Source organism: Lithobates pipiens, unplaced genomic scaffold, assembly GCF_037356315.1.
Source record: "Lithobates pipiens isolate NorthernLeopardFrog02 unplaced genomic scaffold, aLitPip1_a1.2 Scaffold_19, whole genome shotgun sequence".
NCBI lineage: Eukaryota > Metazoa > Chordata > Amphibia > Anura > Ranidae > Lithobates > Lithobates pipiens.
In genome coordinates this window covers 401,950,180-401,971,911 of record NW_027507764.1, presented here as the reverse complement: position 1 = coordinate 401,971,911, position 21,732 = coordinate 401,950,180, and the positions used below count along the sequence as shown (strand labels likewise).

The window sequence follows — 21,732 nt, the reverse complement described above, 5'->3', positions numbered from 1 at the left end:
TCATCTGCATACAGGCTTATCCTCTCCTCCAGGCTGCCACACTCAAGCCCCCTGATATCAGAGTGCCCCCTGAGAGCCGCCGCAAGCGGCTCCACCGCTATGGCATACAACAATGGAGATAAGGGGCAGCCCTGTCTGGTACCCCGAGAAAGAGGGAAAGGGGACGACACCCGCCCATTAACCAAGATCCTGGCACTAGGGCCGCTGTACAGGAGGCGTATCCATTTAATAAAGCGGGGTCCGAAGCCAAAGCGCCGAAGACAACTCCACAAATACCTCCACTCCACTGAATCGAACACTTTGGCTGCGTCCAGAGACACCACCGCTCTAGCCCCCACCAGATCATGCTGCGCGTGCAGATTCATATGCAACCTTCGTAAGTTGTAAGCCGTGTTTTTAGATGGCATAAACCCCATCTGGTCGGGATGAATCAGGTCTAGGATAACCGCGTTCAGCCGGGCAGCCGGGCAGCCAGGACCTTGGCCAGGATCTTGATGTCCAGCTGGAGCAAGGAGATGGGCCTATAAGACTCGGGGAACTCCAAATCTTTCCCGGGCTTGGGAATGAGGACTATGTAAGCCTCACGCATCGAGGGAGGAAGAGATTCCGACTCAAATATATGAGAGAACAGTTCTTGCAGCCTAGGAGTCAGGGTATCAGCATATTTTAGGTAAAATTCAAGGGGGAGTCCATCCGAGCCAGGGGCTTTGGACTTGTTTAGCAGGGACATCGCCTCCGCGATATCATTGGTGCTAATAGGGGCCTCCAGAAGGGCTGCCTGAGGTCGCGTAAGTGAGGGCAAGTCGAGAGATTCGAGAAGCCCGTCCACCTCGTCCCCAGCAGCGGTGGCCACCGAGGAGTACAGTGATGCATAAAATGTTCTAAACTCCTCAGCCACCGCATCAGGGTCAGTAATCAGCATTCCATCAGAGCCCCGCAAGGAGACCACCGTGGGGGGCCGCTGATCCATGTGTGCCAAGTAGGCCAACAGGCGACCAGCACGCTCCCCACATTCATACACCCTCTGCCTGACATGGAATATGTTCCTCTCCGCCCGCTCAATATGCAAGCCATTCACCACTCTGGATTGCAACTTGAGAAAATCAGCCCTACTCGGGGATGGGTCCTCAACAAATTCCCGTTCAGCAATAGACAGTTGGTGCTCCGCCTGAAACAACGCCTCGGCAGACGACCGACGATATTGCGAAATTTGGTGTGCCATGAACAACTGAGCATGTGCTTTGAATGAGTCCCAGACCAGCGTGAAAGGGGCCGTACCGCGGTCCATTTCGAAAAATAAGTCCCATTCCGACCCCGCCTCCTCCAATCCAGGGGTTACCCCCAACCAAAAAGGGTTCAATTTCCAGGAGTAGGATTGTGGAGGGCCTGGGAGACGCAGCACGACCCAGTATGGGGCGTGGTCCGAAAGCACCCGCGGGTTAAATCCCACCTCCGCCAAATAGGGGAGAAGGGGACGAGAAATAAAAATAAAATCAATCCTAGACATAGTAGAATACGACGCCGAAAAACAGGAGTATTGTTTAGCCGTAGGGAAACTGTCGCCAGGTGTCCACTAGGGCAAGCTCCAGGAAGAACCTGCCAAACCTAGTAAGCGACAGCGCAGGTGGGGGAGACAACACAAGCCTATCCAGATCTCTATGTGCAACATTGTTGAAGTCCCCCAGCCACACCGCCGGGACAGTAGGGAATTGGGACATAAACGCTAAGCCTTCGTTTAGGACAGTAAACTGAAAGGGGGGAGGAACATAGATAGCCAAAAGAAGTTCTTTACCATTAACTCGGGCATGTAAGAAGAGAAACCTCCCCTCAGGATCAGACTTGAGCAGGATGAGTAGGAATTGCACAGACTTGGACACCAGCAGCGTCACACCCCTGGAGTTAGTAGAGAACGGGGCCTGGTATACCCAGCCCACCCAAGGTTTTTTAAGCGTTAGTAGCAGGTGGCCAGTAAGATGAGTCTCCACCAAGACAACTATGTCTGCTTTCTGAGCCTTGAGATAGGTCAGGACCACGCTGCGCTTCGGTTTTGCCCTGATCCCCCGAACATTCCAAGTAAGGCATTTCAGGTCACCCATTGCAGGAAACTCGCATATGTGCTAAAATATAGGAACCAGCCCCCCCCCCCCGCCACCCACAACACAATAGGAAGCCAACAGAATACCCAGCCCACTGTCACATAGAGACAACGACCAACATTTAATTGTCATAAACCGGCAAAGGCTATACCACCATAGAAACCTTAAACTAAGCATAAATAGATACACAATATAACATACACCGGGCCGTTCGGCGCGGCCCCGGCCCGACCAAAAGGCCAAAGCCAGGGGCCGACCCCGCCCGGCCCGGGGAAACCAAGCTTGGAACCTGAGCCTGCAAACCTGCGGCTCACGGGACCCTGTGGAGGCCCCTTTTAAACCTAAACCTAATGTGACGGTTGTACTCTGAAGATCAAGCAACACCGCGAGGAGCATGGTCACCGGGTGCATCCGCGGATGGTCAAACGGCCGCGGAGAGCAACATGCAGGCCAACGTCCCGTGACCGTCCGGGGTACCATGGGAACTCAGAGTCCGCTGGAGAGACATAAATCAGTCAGTAGGCATACAGTTAATGAAACACCTTGGGCAGGAACACAAATAAACTTGGAAAGGAGCGGCTGATGCAACATGGAGGTGGGAAGGGGTATAAAAGGGGGGCCGCTGAGGAGAAGGGGCCCAGGAGAAAGAGGGTCGGGGAAGATCACCAGGGGTTTGGGACGGGATCCGGGGGGAGGGAGTCACCAGTCTATCAGCAAGACAAATCTCCGGACCAGGGCATCATGCCACCGCAAACAATGGGGCGGTAAAAAAGTACAGTGTATATTTGGAAACTTCTGCGCTCTATGGGAAATAGAAAAGTAACTAATGGAAAAAAGCTGCAATCACTAAATGAGTTGTCTCTCACCACTAAGAAATTGAAATAAAGGATGTGATGCGCTGATTTCCAACCATACAATGATCGCGATAGGCCACAGGTATGCGATTATCAAATAAAGTGCAACTGTGCATAAATTAATCAAGTGATGCTTCTGTGCATATATAACAGTAATAACTAGTGCATAAAACCATAAGGTGACTCTATGTGCAAACAAACGCAGATTTGTCATATAGACCAAAATACATATATGAAGTTTGTAAACTTAATTACAAAATGTATATAGTGAAGCAAAGACAAATTCTGGATAAACGTTAAAGTGATAACTGGTGCAAAGACCATAAAGTGACTGTATGTGCAAAAAAAACACGCAAGTTTGTCATACAAACCAAAAAATTTAAAAAGTGAATGTTACTTATCAAAAAGTGTATAAAATGGAGCACAAACAGGTAAAGAAAAAAATATAAAATATTCAATTCAAGTGGCCAACGTGATTGAAGGTAAATGTCCCATACACAGTCAGATCATGCAATCCGGTGAATAAATCTGCCCAGTAACCTCCCTTTGGACACTATTTTATTTCAAAATTGAACAATATTTTAAATTGTTTTTAATTATTTTTTCTGTCTCCCAAATATAGCTGTTTATGTATAGCTTTCTGTATCTATTGATATAAGACATTTTTTCTTCATTATTTACCTTCCTCTGCTGACCCAATAAGATATATTAATATCTATTGAGGTTTCTTGTGTTTGGTGCGGTTCCGTACCTTTTATTTTTATATTTTTTAACTCTGGTTTTATTGTTATTTAAATTACTGCTCCAGACGTTACTAAACCTCCAAAAACATGGCCACCTACAGATTTAAAATTAAGCTCCAACAAAATGGCCGCCGGACGTGCTCTATTGCTTCACAGCATTATAGTAACATATAGCACGGTCTATGGCACGGCGCAGTCCGCAGTTATAACTTAATCAGTTCGCCAAACCTAGCATAATGTCCGGCCAAACCCCCTTCCCCCGCTCTTTTGCTCTGCCCCTGTATCTACTCTCCCCGTTGCGCTGTTGTTGAATGCCTTATTTATTTACATGGGAGGTCACTCAGAACACTCAAGTCTAATTGGCCCGCCCCCCACTAGCATTACTATGGCTACACAAGCGGCGCATCGGCATACTAATGAAATGGGCGACGTAGCTCCGCCCAGTACACCTATAAGTCACTTCCTGTACCCTGTGTAATCATCCCAGTTGAAGTCTCCAAGACGTAACGCGTAGGAACCCGGAAGTGACGTCCATATCCGGTCTTACTTTAATGCTGTCTGTCAGATGTGTCTTTATCAGCTTCGTTTGTGAGTAGTTTTTAAACCTGTTTAATAAAACTTCTATGCTTTAAATACTACACTATGGCGGTCCCTCTTAATCTATTTTTCTGAGTTTACCTGCCATTCACGAGGAAGTGAGAGAAGTCTCCTATAGATTGTGTTACACAGCCGTTTTTTGCAATCATCCTGGTGTTCATCATCTATATTGCTGTTCACTCACAGCTGTGAGGTAATTGCATAATATTTGCTTTTTTGCACGGATCATCACGGATGGATTAATTGCCCAGCACGCTGCACGTTTTACTTAGTGTATTCACCGGATTGCATGATCTGACTGTGTATGGGACATTTACCTTCAATCACGTTGGCCACTTGAATTGAATATTTTATATTTTTTTCTTTACCTGTTTGTGCTCCATTTTATACACTTTTTGATAAGTAACATTCACTTTTTAAATTTTTTGGTTTGTATGACAAACTTGCGTGTTTTTTTTGCACATACAGTCACTTTATGGTCTTTGCACCAGTTATCACTTTAACGTTTATCCAGAATTTGTCTTTGCTTCACTATATACATTTTGTAATTAAGTTTACACACTTCATATATGTATTTTGGTCTATATGACAAATCTGCGTTTGTTTGCACATAGTCACCTTATGGTAAAAAAGTACAGTACCTTGCCAAAGAGCAAATGCGGTCCGGGAACAGGATCCAGGTCGCCTCACCCCCCTAGTTCTCCATCAAACATAGCGCCCCGACAGCCAACAACAGCACAAGGAACTAAGCTGCATCCCGCCGCGGTGCCGCCCTATTCTCCAGCCAGCCGAACACCGCCTCCGGGGTATCAAAAAAATGGGCCCTGTCCTCTCCTGCGACTCGGAGCCGGGCCGGAAAGAGCATGGCATAGGAGTAATGATGTATGCGCAGCTGGCGCTTAGCTTCAGCGAAGAGTGCCCTCTTCTTTTGAACCTCGGCCGAGAAATCCGGGAAGACCTTGATCTCGGTGTTGTGGTAGGGGATGTTACCCTTCAATCGCACCAAGCGCAGAATGGCATCTCTGTCCCGAAAGTTCAAAAACTTCGCAATGAAGGTCCTGGGGGGAGCCCCCTGCGGGGGAGGCTTCGCGGGCATGCGATGGGCCCTTTCCACCGCAAAAGACGAGGAGAACTCTGCACGGCCAAAGGAGGAGGTAAGTAGCTGTTCAAGAAACGCGGAAGGGTCGTTGCCCTCCTCGCCCTCGGGCAGGCCGACAAAGCGTAGGTTGCACCTTCTTAAGCGGTTCTCCATATCGTCTTGTTTCGCCAGGACCGTGGAGAGCTGGTGCTGTAGGCGCTCAGTAATCGTCTGGAGCGGGGGCAGGTCATCCTCCACGCGGCTAATTCGGGTCTCCGTCTCGGTCACCCATTCCCGCAGTTTCTGCACATCTTGCCGGAGGAGAGACATCCACCTTTACCTCCTCTATTTTCCCCATGAGAGCACTCTTGCAGTCCAGGATAGCTTCCAAAACCCGGGCATCAGGGTCAGGCGCGGCAGAGGAGGAGGGGGGAGAAGCGCCATCCGCGGCCATATTGCCCTTCTCCGCGTGGCGGAATTTAGCCAGCTTAGCCGCCGCTTCCAGCTTCGCTTTAGAAGGAGACATGTCCCCTGCGTGTCCGGGGTGTTCAGGGCTTCGTAACAGCTTGAATAAAAGCAAGAAATAGCCTCAGGATAGTAGTAAACGGATATCAATCCAGCGGAGCTCACTCACAATGCTCCTCACGCCATGCCGGTCCAGGCCACACCCTTTGTGCATTATATTTTAAAATGATTGTATCCATGAAAGTCTCAGCTTTTAGTACTACTTTAATATAACATTTCTATCTCCCTTCTACCCCTCATATAGCTTTATGTCTGACTCCTGCCCATAGTCTACTTATAGATGGATATTTCTATTACTTTCACAGTATAAATCAACCCCTTTAATAGTGGTGATTATCTTGCTTTGTACTATAAAGGGCTGATTTATTTTGTTTTTTTAACCCCATTATGACAGGTGATACAAAAAAGCATGCTGCTGCTACTAAGTGTCTCAGGCCTGGTTCACGCCTATGCGTTTTTTGGTGCTTTTTGCAGAAACGCACTACAGTTCATTTAACATGGTTTCCTATGGGACATGTTCACATCTATGATTTTTTTTTTTCAGCCGCTTCGTATTTGTAAAAGGTCAAGGACTTTTTTCAATGCAAATCTCTGCTTTTTTTTTTTTTTTTTTTTTTTTGCTTCAATAGACTTTATTGGAGAAGCTGCAGAAAAGTATGTAGTGTGGTGTTGCCGCAACTTGCATGGTTTTTGGATTTTTTTTTTTTTTTTTTTTATCTGCCCAACAAATTAGCCAAAATAAAGCATAAAAAATGCAAAACGCAAATTGCGTGTGCAAAAAACTGCAGAAACAGATCAAAAGCAAACTACAGAATTGTGAACCGAGTGATATGCTGGACATACTTAGAGATTTTTTTTTTTTTTGATACAAAAAAAACTTTGTACATTTGCTGAATGAAAGTGTCGTTTGAAAATTTCTTGCTTTTAACATTGAGTTTTTTTAAATATTATTTTTAAACAAAAACCACGTACTGTCTGAAAATTCCTTTGACTAAGATTTTTATTTTGCTCCTTCGAATTTTCCCGTTGCTGTGGTTGAAAACGAACATCAATTTGACCCCACTAACGATTAGAAAATCAAATGAAGGCTCTTAAAAGGAAATTGTTTTTTGAAGGAAGACATATAATTTATTTTTATTTTTTTGTATGGCAAGCATAAGTGACTGCAGGCACAGGGAGTTTTTATCAAGCAACCTGCCTATGACAAGGGAGTCTGTCATACACAATATATTACAGTTCTGTCTGAAAATCTGCAAAACAATCTTATATCTAAAGAAAAATAAATAAAAAATTTGATCTGAGTCTATTTACCAAATTCAACTTCTGTTAGTGTATACATTTTATGTCTTGTCTGTCATTCTCAGAGTGGTTTAGAGATTTTTCTCCCTAACTGTATAGTTGGTTATATTTACCACTGCATAGAGAGATTTAAGAATAAACTTCCTTTTTACTTTAAAATTATTAACTAAATTGTACACCACACTTATTTTAAGGTTCTCGGCCTTTTGGCTAAGATCAAGTGTAGTATCTGTTCTTATCAGTTGCCAAAGGAGGCGCTGGTCCATCCCTATTTGAGAGGGTTTGGCGGCGCTCTCCGATGGTGTAATTTGCATCCCGAAGGATGGTTTCGGTAGGGGCCACGTCGTGCCGCCCGACAGTATACTGGGGGCCGATGTATGGTTGAGTCTGAGCCATCTGGAAGGATGCCCCTGGTGAGGGCAGGTGCTGCCTGGTCGGATCCAGAGGGCCGGGTACCCGGCCTCTGGTCTGGATTGGGGTAGCTCTAGCCCCGGGCAGTTTTTCGGAAAGGAACGCTGGTTACTCCCTATGGATGAGGGGGAGTGCCGGTTAGTACATCCGAATATAATTAGGAAGGAGTGATGGGAGCGACGGTGGAGCCTGATGGTAAAGGGCTCTCACCGAGCTTCCTGATCTTCATGCCTTCCTGTCTGGGGTGGGGGCTGCTGTGGTCTGGGCCGGGGGTCGGGGGCGGTCTTGAAAGCCTATGGAGTATGTGCCCCTGGAGTGGCAGTCCAGGGGTGCCTAACAATCACTGTGAGTGAGGGTCACTTTGATTTTGGGCACCACGGTCACTGCACCATGACACGCTTTTTTAGCACCTGCCTCTTGGGCCGGGCCTTTTGGCTGGGACCAGAGGAATTTTTTTTATTCCCGGCCGGAGGGCCTGGTCGTTGTTTCACACAACGACCACCTTTTCACTCTCCTCTCCACTATCCCTTCCCCACTTTTTATTTATTTTCAGTGTGTCTTGTCACGTCTTGTTTTGTCACTTTGCACGTTTGCTGTGATGAGTAGGGTCACAGGTTCTAGGGCCTGTCCTGAAAGTCTGGTGTGGGGGTGGACATGGCCTTCTGGCTTAGTTCACCCTCTGCCTCAGGGTTCGGGGTCTTCCTTCGGGGGAGCCCTACCTAGTATTTGGGTGGGTCTGTTTCGGCAGACCTTCCGAAGAACGGGGTCTGACTGGTTTCGGCCAGGAAGACCAAGTTTTAAGTGTCCTTGTCCCTGTCAGGAGCCTAAACGCCCCGGGGGATTCAGGACAAGGTCCTCTGATTTTAGAGGACTTGTGTACCCGTCTGCACTTTTTTGTGTCACTCTTTATGTGTGTGCACATTTTTTATGCACCGGGTGAAGTTTTTTGGAGTGTGTTTTGCACGCCACTGGCTTTCAAAAAAAAAAAAAAAAACTTATTTTAAGGTTATTCGATTCATCGTAACCATCATCGGCCAACGAATCGATTATGAAAATAATCGTTAGTTGCAGCCCTATAAAGCACCAGGTTTTCTTTAAGGCCAACGCTGGTCAAATTAACAATTATCCCTTGTAGTGGGGCTGTGCCCCCACTGAAAGGGTTAATTGATCATTTGTCTAGGACAGCTGCAGTGTCTGCACCCCCCCCCCCCCCCCCACGCTCTAGCAGTCTTAGATCTTGATGTCATCAAGACCAGAGCAGGGTCAATATCCCTCCTCTCGAATTGAGGTTGCAGAGTGGCAGTCCACTGATTGCTGCTTGTGGAGGATCAGGTACCTAGAACCATTCCTCCTCTTTCCTAGACAATATGAACGATTGAAGTGCAGCCAAATCCAGCTCACTTGACTGTACTTCTGTGGATAACAGGAGTACGTTCTGCACTCCTGTGACTTTTTTTTTGGCTGAGGTCACTGAGCCAGTCCAGGCTTGGGCAAGATTACAACAAAGAAGTCCGGATCCACCCACATGCCTGAATAGGCACTCCGCTCAGCCTCTCACAGCACAGGAAAACCTCTGCTCACTGCTCGGTGATCTCCGAGAACCAAGCGAATCAGCAGTGTTGGATCACTTGGTTCTCAGTGTTAGAGGCACCAGGGGACAGATGCAGCATCGGACTGATTCTGCATCTACCCATGCCGATAGGATTTTTAATAAAATAATTGTAACCCCAGGACAGGAAGTGTTACGGACAGGATCAGTGGGTAAAAAAATAAATGTAGCTAGCTTTATCCAAGTACTTTTACATTGCAACGTATGCGTTTTGTCCATGGGATTAGATACTTTAATGTGCTACCACAACATTTTTGTAAGAATATTGTCGTGTCTGAATGTCCAAGGTTGGATTCATAAATGTCTTCTGTTCATACATGGACTGACAATCATCTTAATTTACATGGCGTTTTTTTGAGCTTTAGCAGACTAATCGCTTCTATCTTTAGTATGAATTCAGGGAGTACGATTTATATCTAGTAAGCAGGCCCAGTTTACAAGTTTAATAAATGTACATGTTTTATTAATGCAAGCCTACTGCATCTAGACACATGGCTCTCGGCTATAATTATATTCCACAAGCTTCTGCTTGCTGCACAGTTACCATTAATACCTCCAACATTAGAAGCCAAATGACTCATAAGCGTTGGATTATTCTGTGTCCCTTATTGCTTTATAATTCAGGGCTGTAGCAACTGAATTAGCATAAAACCACGCTTCATGCTAGCAATAGTAGCTGAAAATACTGCTGTCATTATTTATTTATATTTTTGCTTTCCTTTTTTGGAAGGTATTTGGTTTAAAAATAAAACACAAGCCAAAGTAATTCTTCAGGTGCATACAGGAGAACGGTCTACTTGCTCAGGGCTTCGTTTTTTGAATTCAGTACTACCTGTAGTACACACTTTACTATCCCTAATTTGACGATCTGAGAACATCCTTTTTATTATCATCTGCCTAAAATTGCTGTTAAAGAAAAGGATTAATTTAGTCTCCAACATAGAATTGTATTTGTAAAGAGACAATCGCATACAGTGCATCCAGAAAGTATTCGCAGCGCTTTACTTTTTCCACATTTTTGTTACATCCTTAACCCAAAAATAATTGGTCATTATTTTCCACAATATCCTACAAACAATACTCCATAATGACAATGTGAAAGAAGTTTGTTTTGAAATATTAGCAAATGTATTAAAAATAAACAAATGACATGTAGGGAAGTATTCACAGCCTTTACTCAATACTTTGTTGAAGCACCTTTGCAACCAATTACAGCCTCAAGTCTTTTGGAGTATGCTACAAGCTTGATGCCTATTTTTTGGGCCATTTCTCCCATTCTTCTTCTTTGCAGGACCTCTCGAGCTTCATGAGGTTGAATGGGGAGCATCGATGTACAGCCATTTTCAGATCTCTCCATGTTCAGTCGGGTTCAAGTCTGGGCTCTGGCTGGGCCACTCAAGGACATTCTGAGTTGTTCTGTAGTCACTCCTTTTATCTTGGCAGTGTGCTTAGGGTCGTTGTCCTGTTGAAAGATGAACCTTCGCCCCAGTCTGAGGTCCAGAGCACTCTTGAGCAGGTTTTCATCAACAATGTCTCTGTACATTGCTGCATTCATCTTTCCCTCGATCCTGACTTTTCTCCTGCCACTGAAAACCTCCTCACAGCATGATGGTGCCACCATGCTTCACTGTTTGGTACGGACCGGGCGATGGGCATTTTGTTGCAGTGCCCAAGACAGGATTACATGTCACTGTACAGCCATGCAGGGCATCATGAAGTGTCACACTTGTGCACTTTCATTAAAACTGGGCTCTACCCATTTAAAAATCGGCAGCTACAAAAAATATAGCTGCTGACTCACACTCCCCTGTCCAAAGGTCCAGCGACCTACTCCTCTCCGAGGCATCGGCATTCTAACTGTGGGCCCGCATGCGTGAGCTGTGAATGGCCGGGCAATCTTCTGGGACCTGTGACGTTTCCCAGAAGATTGCAGGGAGGGGGTGGGGGATTGGTGAACTTCCTTCTGGCGCTGCGGAGCCAGGTGAGGAAGTGGTAACTAAGTGCCTGTGAAAACAGGGTACCCACTCCTCCCCCCAAAAAAATGCCAAAACTAAGATCAAAAGGATCTGGAAGAAGGTGATTAGGGGGAAGGGAGGGAAAGCAGGGAGACGGTCAGGAAAGGGGGGGGGGAAGGGGGGAAGCCAATGGTCACAAACCCCAGACAAGAAAATACAAAGGTAATTGCATAGCGCACATTGTTGGACACTAGCCACAAGCATCAATCCAATTTGACCATATTTTAACCTTGGCCCAGAAGACTTTACCCCCTTCCTGACCAGACCATTTTTGCAATTCGGCACTGCGTCGCTTTAACCACCTTCAGACCGGACCATTTTGCTGGTAAATGACCAGAGGTCTTTTTACAATTTGGCACTGCGCTGCTTTAACTGGTAATTGCGCGGTCATGCAATGTTGTACCCAAACAAAATTTGCGTCCTTTTCTTCCCACAAATAGAGCTTTCTTTTGATGGTATTTGATTGCCTCTGCGATTTTTATTTTTTGCGATATAAACGTAAAAAGACCGCAAATTTTGAAAAAAAAATGATATTTTCTACTTTTTGTTATTAGAAAAATCCAATAAACTCAATTTTAGTCATACATTTAGGCCAAAATGTATTCAGCCACATGTCTTTGGTAAAAAAAAAGTCAATAATTGTATATTTATTGGTTTGCGCAAAAGTTGTCACATCTACAAACTAAGGTACGTTTTCTGGAATTTACGCAGCTTTTAGTTTACGACTGCCTATCTCATTTCTTGAGGTGCTAAAATGGCAGGGCAGTACAAAACCCCCCCAAATGACCCCATTTTGGAAAGTAGACACCCTAAGGAAATTGATAAGAGGCATGTTGAGCCCATTGAATATTTTATTTTTTTGCCTCAAGCGATTGAATAATGACAACATTTTTTTTTTTTTTTTTTTTTTTTTTTTACACAAAGTTGTCACTAAATGATATATTGCTCACACATGCTATGGGCATATGTGAAATGACACCCCAAAATAAATTCTGCTGCTTCTCCTGAGTACGGGGATACCACATATGTGGGACTTTTTGGGAGCCTAGCCGCGTACGGGGCCCCGAAAACCAAGCACCGCCTTCAGGCTTTCTAAGGGCGTAAATTTTTGATTTCACTTCTCACTACCTATTACAGTTTTGAAGGCCATAAAATGCCAAGATGGCACAAACCCCCCCCAAATGACCCCATTTTGGAAAGTAGACACCCCTAAATTTAGGGGTACACTAGTGAGACTAGGTAATAAATGGCGGGTGCCCTGAAACTATAAAAAAAATAACTAACCAACCAGCGTCACCTGTAACAGTTATATGGTGATCACTGGTGAAAGGGTTAACTAGGGGGCAATCAGGGGGCTTTATGCGGTAGTATATGGGGGTCCCTGGCGCTATAAAAAGCTGCGGCGAACCTAAATACCTACCTGCCTAACTAGCGTCACCTGTGACACTAATACAGTGATCAGAAAAACGATCGCTTATTAGGCTGGGTTCACACTGGAGCGATGTGGGAACGCCACGAATCCGCGGCGGGTTCCCGCATCACATGCCTCCCGGCGGCAGTTCACACTGCCCTATGCGAACTGCTGGGAGTGTCAGTGAAATGTTAATGACACCCCCAGATCAGTTCGCATATCGCAGTGCGATCTGCAAACTCGGATCGCATGGTGTGAACACCCATGCGATCCGATTCTGCTGCGGACCAAAAAAAGGGTCCCGTGCGAGTTTGCGGCGGGTGCGACGCAAATTCAGCCATACTATCTGTATGGCTGAACTCGAATCGCACAGAGATCGGATGTGATTTGCACTGCAGTGCGGTGCGAATCACATCCGTTCTCATAAACCGCTGCAATGTGAACCCAGCCTTAGTGACACTGGCGACGGGGGGTGATCACGGGGTTAAACCTTTATTGGGGGGGTTAGGGGGGTACCTTAGAACTAAAGGGGGCTAACCCTAACTGCCCTAACAGTTATTACAGTCACAAATGACACCCGCCGGGTGATCAGGGGGTTAAACCTTTATTAGGTAATAAATGGCGGGTGCCCTGAAACTATAAAAAAAATAACTAACCAACCAGCGTCACCTGTAACAGTTATATGGTGATCACTGGTGAAAGGGTTAACTAGGGGGCAATCAGGGGGCTTTATGCGGTAGTATATGGGGGTCCCTGGCGCTATAAAAAGCTGCGGCGAACCTAAATACCTACCTGCCTAACTAGCGTCACCTGTGACACTAATACAGCGATCAGAAAAACTATCGCTTATTAGGCTGGGTTCACACTGGAGCGATGCGGGAACGCCATGAATCCGCGGCGGGTTCCCGCATCGCATGCCTCCCGGCGGCAGTTCACACTGCCCTATGCGAACTGCTGGGAGTGTCAGTGAAATGTTAATGACACCCCCAGATCAGTTCGCATATCGCAGTGCGATCTGCAAACTCGGATCGCATGGTGTGAACACCCATGCGATCCGATTCTGCTGCGGACCAAAAAAAGGGTCCCGTGCGAGTTTGCGGCGGGTGCGACGCAAATTCAGCCATACTATCTGTATGGCTGAACTCGAATCGCACAGAGATCGGATGTGATTTGCACTGCAGTGCGGTGCGAATCACATCCGTTCTCATAAACCGCTGCAATGTGAACCCAGCCTTAGTGACACTGGCGACGGGGGGTGATCACGGGGTTAAACCTTTATTGGGGGGGTTAGGGGGGTACCTTAGAACTAAAGGGGGCTAACCCTAACTGCCCTAACAGTTATTACAGTCACAAATGACACCCGCCGGGTGATCAGGGGGTTAAACCTTTATTAGGTAATAAATGGCGGGTGCCCTGAAACTATAAAAAAATAACTAACCAACCAGCGTCACCTGTAACAGTTATATGGTGATCACTGGTGAAAGGGTTAACTAGGGGGCAATCAGGGGGCTTTATGCGGTAGTATATGGGGGTCCCTGGCGCTATAAAAAGCTGCGGCGAACCTAAATACCTACCTGCCTAACTAGCGTCACCTGTGACACTAATACAGCGATCAGAAAAACTATCGCTTATTAGGCTGGGTTCACACTGGAGCGATGCGGGAACGCCACGAATCCGCGGCGGGTTCCCGCATCGCATGCCTCCCGGCGGCAGTTCACACTGCCCTATGCGAACTGCTGGGAGTGTCAGTGAAATGTTAATGACACCCCCAGATCAGTTCGCATATCGCAGTGCGATCTGCAAACTCGGATCGCATGGTGTGAACACCCATGCGATCCGATTCTGCTGCGGGCCAAAAAAAGGGTCCCGTGCGAATTTGCGGCGGGTGCGACACGAATTCAGCCATACTATCTGTATGGCTGAACTCGAATCGCACAGAGATCGGATGTGATTTGCACTGCAGTGCGGTGCGAATCACATTCGTTCTCATAAACCGCTGCAATGTGAACCCAGCCTTAGTGACACTGGCGACGGGGGGTGATCACGGGGTTAAACCTTTATTGGGGGGGTTAGGGGGGCACATTAGAACTAAAGGGGGCTAACCCTAACTGCCCTAACAGTTATTACAGTCATAAATGACACCAATGCAAAAAAAAAAAAAGCAATTGGTGTCACTGTGACTGGGGGGGCAGGGGTAATTGGGGGGTGATCGGGGGGTAAAGGGGGGGTGTGAGTGTGCCTGGCATGTTCTACTGTATGTGGGGTGTGTTGGTGCAACTCACCGAACCTCTCTCCTCGGTGCCGGAACGAAAAATACCGACACGGAGGAGAGAATACATCACTTCCTCTCCTGTGTTTACATTACCAGAGAGGAAATGATGTCACCGGACATTTTCATTCGCCGGGAGCGATCCCGAGGGGGTGGCCATGAATGAATGGCCGTCCCCTCGTCCGGGATCGCTCCCGAACCAATACCGACCGCCGCAGGCACCGGGCGGGGGCCCGATCGGGCCCCCGGCGGGCAGGCAAGGACGTACATGTAAGCCCTTATGCCTGCCCGTGCCATTCTGCCGACGTACATCGGCGTGCGGCGGTCGGCAAGTGGTTAACTGACAATTGCGCGGTCGTGCGACGTGGCTCCTGAACAAAATGGACTACCCTTCTTTTTTTTTTTTTTTTTTTTGTCCCACAAAGCTTTCTTTTGGTGGAATTTAATTACCCCTGCGGTTTTTATTTTTTGCGCTATAAATAAAGAGCGGCTATTTTAAACTCATTTTTTACATTTTGCAATAATATCCCCCAAAATATATAAACCTTTTTTTTCCCCTCAGTTTAGGCTGATACATATTCTTCTACATATTTTTTGTTAAAAAAAAATCGCAATAATCGTTTTGCGCAAACCAAAGTTATAGCGTTTTATGGCTTTTTTTATAATTTGCACTGATTCCTGTGAAAATAGCAGTGAAGGGGTTAACCACTAGGGGGCAGTGTAAAGGTTAAGTGTGTCCTGGGGAGTAGTTCTAACTGTGGGGGGGGGGGGTCGCTACTTGTGACACGGAGATCCCAGCCGACGCACACGAAATGGCACTGCAGAAAATTTAAAGGGATGCACAGGTACACCCATTTGCCCAGCCCTGCCATTCTGCCGACGTACATCGGTGTGCACTGGTCGGGAATCGGTTAAACTGCTGCAGTTTACTGTCTAGCAGCTGTCCATTGATGTGTGAATGAGTCCTTGGTATTGGCCATACAAAACAGAGTGAAGGAATCAGGGTTGTGTAACAGTGTAGGGGCCAGGAGAGTTCAAAATTCCTCTCCCAAGCAATACCTTCCTTCACTTTACCCCAACTGCATGATCGGCCCACCCAGAACAGATCTTTGCCACCTGTCCCCAACACAAATCCTATCTCCCCCTTCCTCGGTGCAAAACCTTATCCCTTCTCCCAGCACAATCCACCCTTCATCCCCACTACTTCCCCCGTCCCAGCACAAATCCCCCCCCCATTCCTTCCTCCCAGCACACAATTCCTTCCTCCACCACAAATCCTCCTATCCCCAATCCCATCTTGCCATTTTTTAATAGCTGGGTGCTAGCAATTGCAACCGTGAGTCAAATTTAATGTGATATTTTTTTTTCTTTAGAAATTTTAGTTCTGCCGCAGCATGCGATTAGATGTATGTGTATTTATATTACAGATGCAACACATTACAGGTGACTAAGGGGACCCCCCAGGCACTATATTTAGTTGAGGGATTTTTTTCACTTTTATTGTTTATTAAAATCACTGCTCCTGAAAAAAATATCAATTTTTTTGCCAATTGCTTGCATAAGAGCCTTCAAAGTGGGCATTTTTGTTTTGTTAGTTTGGTGCCTATAGACTTCAATGAGGTACGCCACTAGTGTTAGAACTCCCCCCCCCCCCCCCCCCCGTTCGGGAGTTCTGCTGAAAACTGTATGTGTGTGTGTATATGTGTATGTATATATGTGTATGTGTATATATATATATGTGTGTGTGTGTGTATATATATATATATATATATATATATATATATATATATATATATATATATATATATATATATATATATATATATATATATATATATATATATATATATATATATATATTTTATTAAACGTCCCAGAACACAACGGGGGCCATTCACAAAGTGCTGCGTGACTTGCGCAGTAGCAAACGGGCAGTGAAGCTGCAAGGTTCCACTGCCTGTTTCTTTTAGCGAGGATGGTGGCGCCGCGACATGATACGAGGGACATATTGGCCTTGGTGGGGGGGGGGCAGGGGGGCGACCTGGACAGGTAAGCATCCTTATTAAGTCAGCTACAGTGTTTGTACCTGCTGACTTTTTTTTTTTTTTTTTTGGCTGGAACACCACTTTTTAAGCATTTTAAACTCTCTGCTCCTGGCTAAATGGAGTTCTTTGGAAGTTTGACAATTCAGCTCTCGTTGATTTCAGTGGAGTTCGACATCGAAAAGGTTTTTTGAAGGTTGCTGAGCAATGCTTGAATTGAACCCAGGGAAGCAACCAGGAGGAAGCTGTCACATTTGGTGGGATGTTTTTTCCTCTCAGGTCGCATTCGTGCATTGCTTAGCAGGAATGAGTTCCTGCTCATGTGTTTTTGCATGTTTTTTCACGCGTTTCCATAGGTCACTTGAATGGGCTGCTCTGTGTGAAAAATGTTCCAAAGAAGCTCCAAAACCTTTTTAGGTATGGCGCATGATGTGTGGTTTTCTTTTTTTCTCTTTTCTTCTAAGCATGTGTGTTGTCGCATGATAGACAAAACAAAATCTCACTGTTTGGTGTGTCAATAGGAAATGGTGGCAGTGCAAGCACGTTGTGTGTGCTTTGCCATGTTTCTGAAAACGTATACAGCAATGTGTGATTCTGTCCACATTTTTCAGTGTGAATGGGGTCTTCGTATCAAATCTTTGGGAATGTTTCTTTCACCTGGTGAAAGGCAATAAGGGAACTATTCCAAACTTGCATTACATTTATTATTTGTTATGCTTGCATGAATTTTGATATTTTCTTAAAAGCTTTTTTTTTTTATTTATTTATTTTTTTTTACAAATCGACCCGAGAACATATCTCAAACTTATTTGTAGTGTTCCCTGCCTGCCTGCCTGGCTTCTATGTTTGAGTGACTTAAAGTATAAAGGGAAAACTTTTAGTTTTGAAAAGAGTGGAGATGGGCTAGAACACCTGTCGGCTTTTATTTCTGTCTGTTCTCCCATTTGGGGAGATTCAACCTCTTTGTCCTGTTGACCATTATAATTGAAAGTAAAAGAAAACTAGGGCTACAACTATTTTTTTCTTAATTATTTGGCCGATTTATTGTTTTGATAAAATCGGTTAATAACCTTAAGAACAAGTGTGGTGTAGAATTTAGTTAATATGTAAAGTTTAAAAAAAGACCATTTGTACTTGGAGGGATTCCACCTACAATTTTTAATTTTTTTTTTAAAGCCAGTAGCTATAAATTAATGGGTATATGGTAGTGCTGCGCTGTGTGGGGGAGGGTAAATTGCAAGGGAGAGGGAGGGGGGGGGGTTAGGGGGTGAATGGGGGATATCAAGTATATGCGGTGTTACACCATAAAATATAGCTACTAGAGATCTGCTATATACACCCTATTATAACAATTTATATTGATATCAGACAACCAATATTAGAACAATCAAGAAATATCTTGTCATATGTGAATCACAGTGCTACACATGTAATAACATATAGTACCAAGTGCTAAAGTGCAAAAAAATCAAGTAAAGTGACTAGTGCACACATGGGGGGGTCCCCAGGGGATTCCCTTAATTTGCAGGGACTTTCTCTCACTTCCTGTTTTGGTTACGAGACAGGAAGTAAAGGGAAATTCCACAATGGTACAAAGATGGTGAAAAAAAAATCTGACGGGTTATAATCCTTCCTTACTCTCTATCCAAAATGGGGGGGGGGAGTTTTGCCTATAGTTCTGCACACAAGTGCAATCAGAAATCCTAATCTGCATACTTGTTTCAGGTCATAAACTCAGGTGATTAAATTAATCCAGAGGGGCAACATGATCATCAGTTGTATTTTACCAATGGCAGCATGCTTGATTTATTTTTTGACTAGTTTTCTATAACCAATGTACTTGGCGATTGCATAGTTACATACATAGTAGGCAAGTTTGAAAAAGACACTAGTCTATCAAGTCCAACCTATGTGTGTGTGATTGTCAGTATTACATTGGTATATCCCTGTATGTTGTAGTCGTTCAGGTGCTTATCTAATAGTTTTTTTTTTTTTTTAAACTATCGCTGCTCCCCACTGAAATCACTGCCTGTGAAGGGAATTCCACTTTTTTGCCGCTCTTGCAGTAAAGAACCCTCTACATAGTTTAAGGTTAAACCTCTTTTCAAATTTTAATGAGTGGCCATGTGTTTTATTAACCACTTCAGCCCCGGAAGATTTGGCTGCTAAATGACCAAGCCATTTTTATGATACGGCACTACGTTGCTTTAACTGACAATTGCACGGTCGTGCACTGTACCCAAACAAAGAATTCATGTCTCCCTCCCCCCTCACAAATAGCTTACGTTTGGTGCTTTCTGATCATTGTTTTTTTTTTTTTTGCACTATAAAGAAAAGAGCGACAATATATATTCTACATATTTTTGGTAACAAAATTGCAATAAGCGTATATCGATTAAGTTAGAGCGTCTATAAAATAGGGGATAGATGTGTGTGTGTTTTTTTTTGTATGTATTTTTATTTTTTTTGTGTTTAATGGGACTGTGATATTGCGGTGGACAAATTGGACACTTGACACATTTTTGACACAATTGACAATTATACAGCGATCAGTGCTGTTTAAATGTCACTGGCAGGGAATGTGTTAACACTAGGAGGCAATCAAGGGGTTAACTGTTCCCTAGGTGTGTTCTAACTGTAGGGGGATGGGACTGGTATGGTATGAACACTCAATCTGTCTCCTCTCCCCTGAGAACCGGAATTTGTCTTTATACACAAATCCTGGCTCTCACTCTGTTAAGAGCGAGTGCCTGGCGGTCATGGTGCCCGCCAGGCACTCACTGTGGGCATGCCTCCTACAGAGTCTTAAAGGGCCGACATACAGTTACGGCGGTTCACCCAGGGGAGCCAACCTGCCACAGTAAAGCTGCGGTGGCCGGTCTGGAACCACTTTAACTCTCTTCTGCAAAAAAGTTTTGTCCCTATTGTGGGTTCACCAGTATGGTGTTTGTAAATTTGAAATCCTATCCCCTCTCAAGCGTCTCTTCTCCAGAAGAGAATAAGTTCAGTGCTCGCAACCTTTCCTTATAACTAATATCCTCCCAGACCCTTTTTATTATCTTTGTTGCCCTTATTTGTTACTCGCTCCATTTCCAGTACATCCTTCCTGAGGTGCCCAGAACTGGACAGCATACTCTAGGTGAGCCCAGACCAGAGTCTTGTAGAGGGGAGAATTATCATTTTATCTTTGGTGTTTGGTGTTTTTAATGCATGCCAATATTCTGTTTGCTTTGTTAGCAGCAGCTTGGCATTGCATGCCATTGCTGGGCCGATCATCTACTAGGACCCCCAGGTCCTATTCCATCCTAGATTCCCCCAGAGGTTCACCCCTAGTGAGCAGATTGCCTTCATATTTTTGCCACCCAGATGCATTACATTTTTCTACATTAAACCTCATTTGCCATGTAGTTGCCCACCCCATTAATTTGTTCAGATCTTCTTGCAAGGTTTCCACATCCTACAGAGAAGTTATTGCCCTGCATGTACAGGTATCAGTAGTGTATAATTATGGTACAGATTTTTCTGAGATGCAGGATCATAAATGCTAATGGCTAACTGTAGTTAAAGTGCGTAAGAGGCTTCTGTGTAGACATGTGTATGAGTTATGATATATAAATGCTCCCATGAGGAATGCCTGAAGTGGTTAAATCAGTGGTCGCTTACCTCTTTCACCAGTTGAAATGTAGTTCCACTGGGAAATAATATGAGTAAATATTTTATACAAATACATGTATTATTCATGATCCTTTTCGCATTCCATCTTAGCAGTTAAACTGACATTCACTTTTTTTTTTTTTTTTTTTTTTTTTCTTTTCCTCGAAATCCCGATGCCGAGCGCTTTGTGTACACTGTGTGCCAGTTCACATGCGATCTCTTTGTAGCTCAGTCTGTAAAGCATGTTAAAAATGTGCAAAGGAATGTAGTAGCTTAGGGTAGATATGCAGGACTGTGATTGAATAATTGATATTTTTTGGATACTTAAAATATACATCTTTTAGAAGAAATAACGTTTCTAGCATCTCGATCTGGGCCCATAGCTAATTTTGTCCAGAAGTAGTATGTATGAAAGATGTCGTATGTCAAAAGCTTTCATTCAGAAAATAGGTTTGGGGTGTGTGTGTGGGTGTGTGTGTGTGTGTGTGTGTGTGTGTGTGTGTGTGCGTGTCAATTTTACCCATTCAAAAATATATACAAAATTCAGTTTAAAATGTTATCTTTTAAAAAAAAAAAATCTACATTTTAGACGTGTTCAGTTGCTATATGCCTTCTAGTTTCCAACCTTCTTCTTGAAGCAGTGTTAAACTCTGCAAAAACGGCTCTCTTTGGGTTTATGGCATAATGTGCTATGCATTAGATACTAGCACATTATGACAGACTTGCCTGTTGAAGGATGCCTATCAGTGCTGGTCTGTCGGTGCTTAGATGCTTTTAGCTTTTCCAGGTCTTCCTTCAGGGTTCACTCTGTTTGGCTGCTTGAATGGCCATGTTACCATGACGTCGCTCCCACTCATGGAGGTCACTTTATCACGATAGTGCCGTGAATATGCCTTACCACTGACATGCAAGGGGAAACGTTTATGACTGAAAAGACTAATGGCTCGTCTGTCATAAAAACCCTGCCCATTAGCTTTTTTTTTTTCCTCTTGAGGCTCAGTTCACACCGGATGCCAATGCCTCTCGCAGCAGGGGTCCGGTGAATCCCTGTTCACCATTTCAGGTCTGATTTCAGCCTAAATTTTGGGCTGAATTAGGACCTAAAATGGACAGACGCACGGGGCTCCTG

At 44.8% G+C, this 21,732-nt stretch overlaps 1 protein-coding gene and 1 pseudogene across 1 annotated transcript in view; both read left to right on the top strand.

Annotated features, from left to right (window-relative positions):
• LDLRAD4 (low density lipoprotein receptor class A domain containing 4) overlaps positions 1-21,732 on the top strand; it is a 488,264-nt gene that overhangs the window by 141,968 nt on the left and 324,564 nt on the right. The gene's annotated exons all lie outside the window — the stretch shown is intronic.
• Positions 7,383-7,489, top strand: LOC143999758 (U2 spliceosomal RNA; annotated as a pseudogene).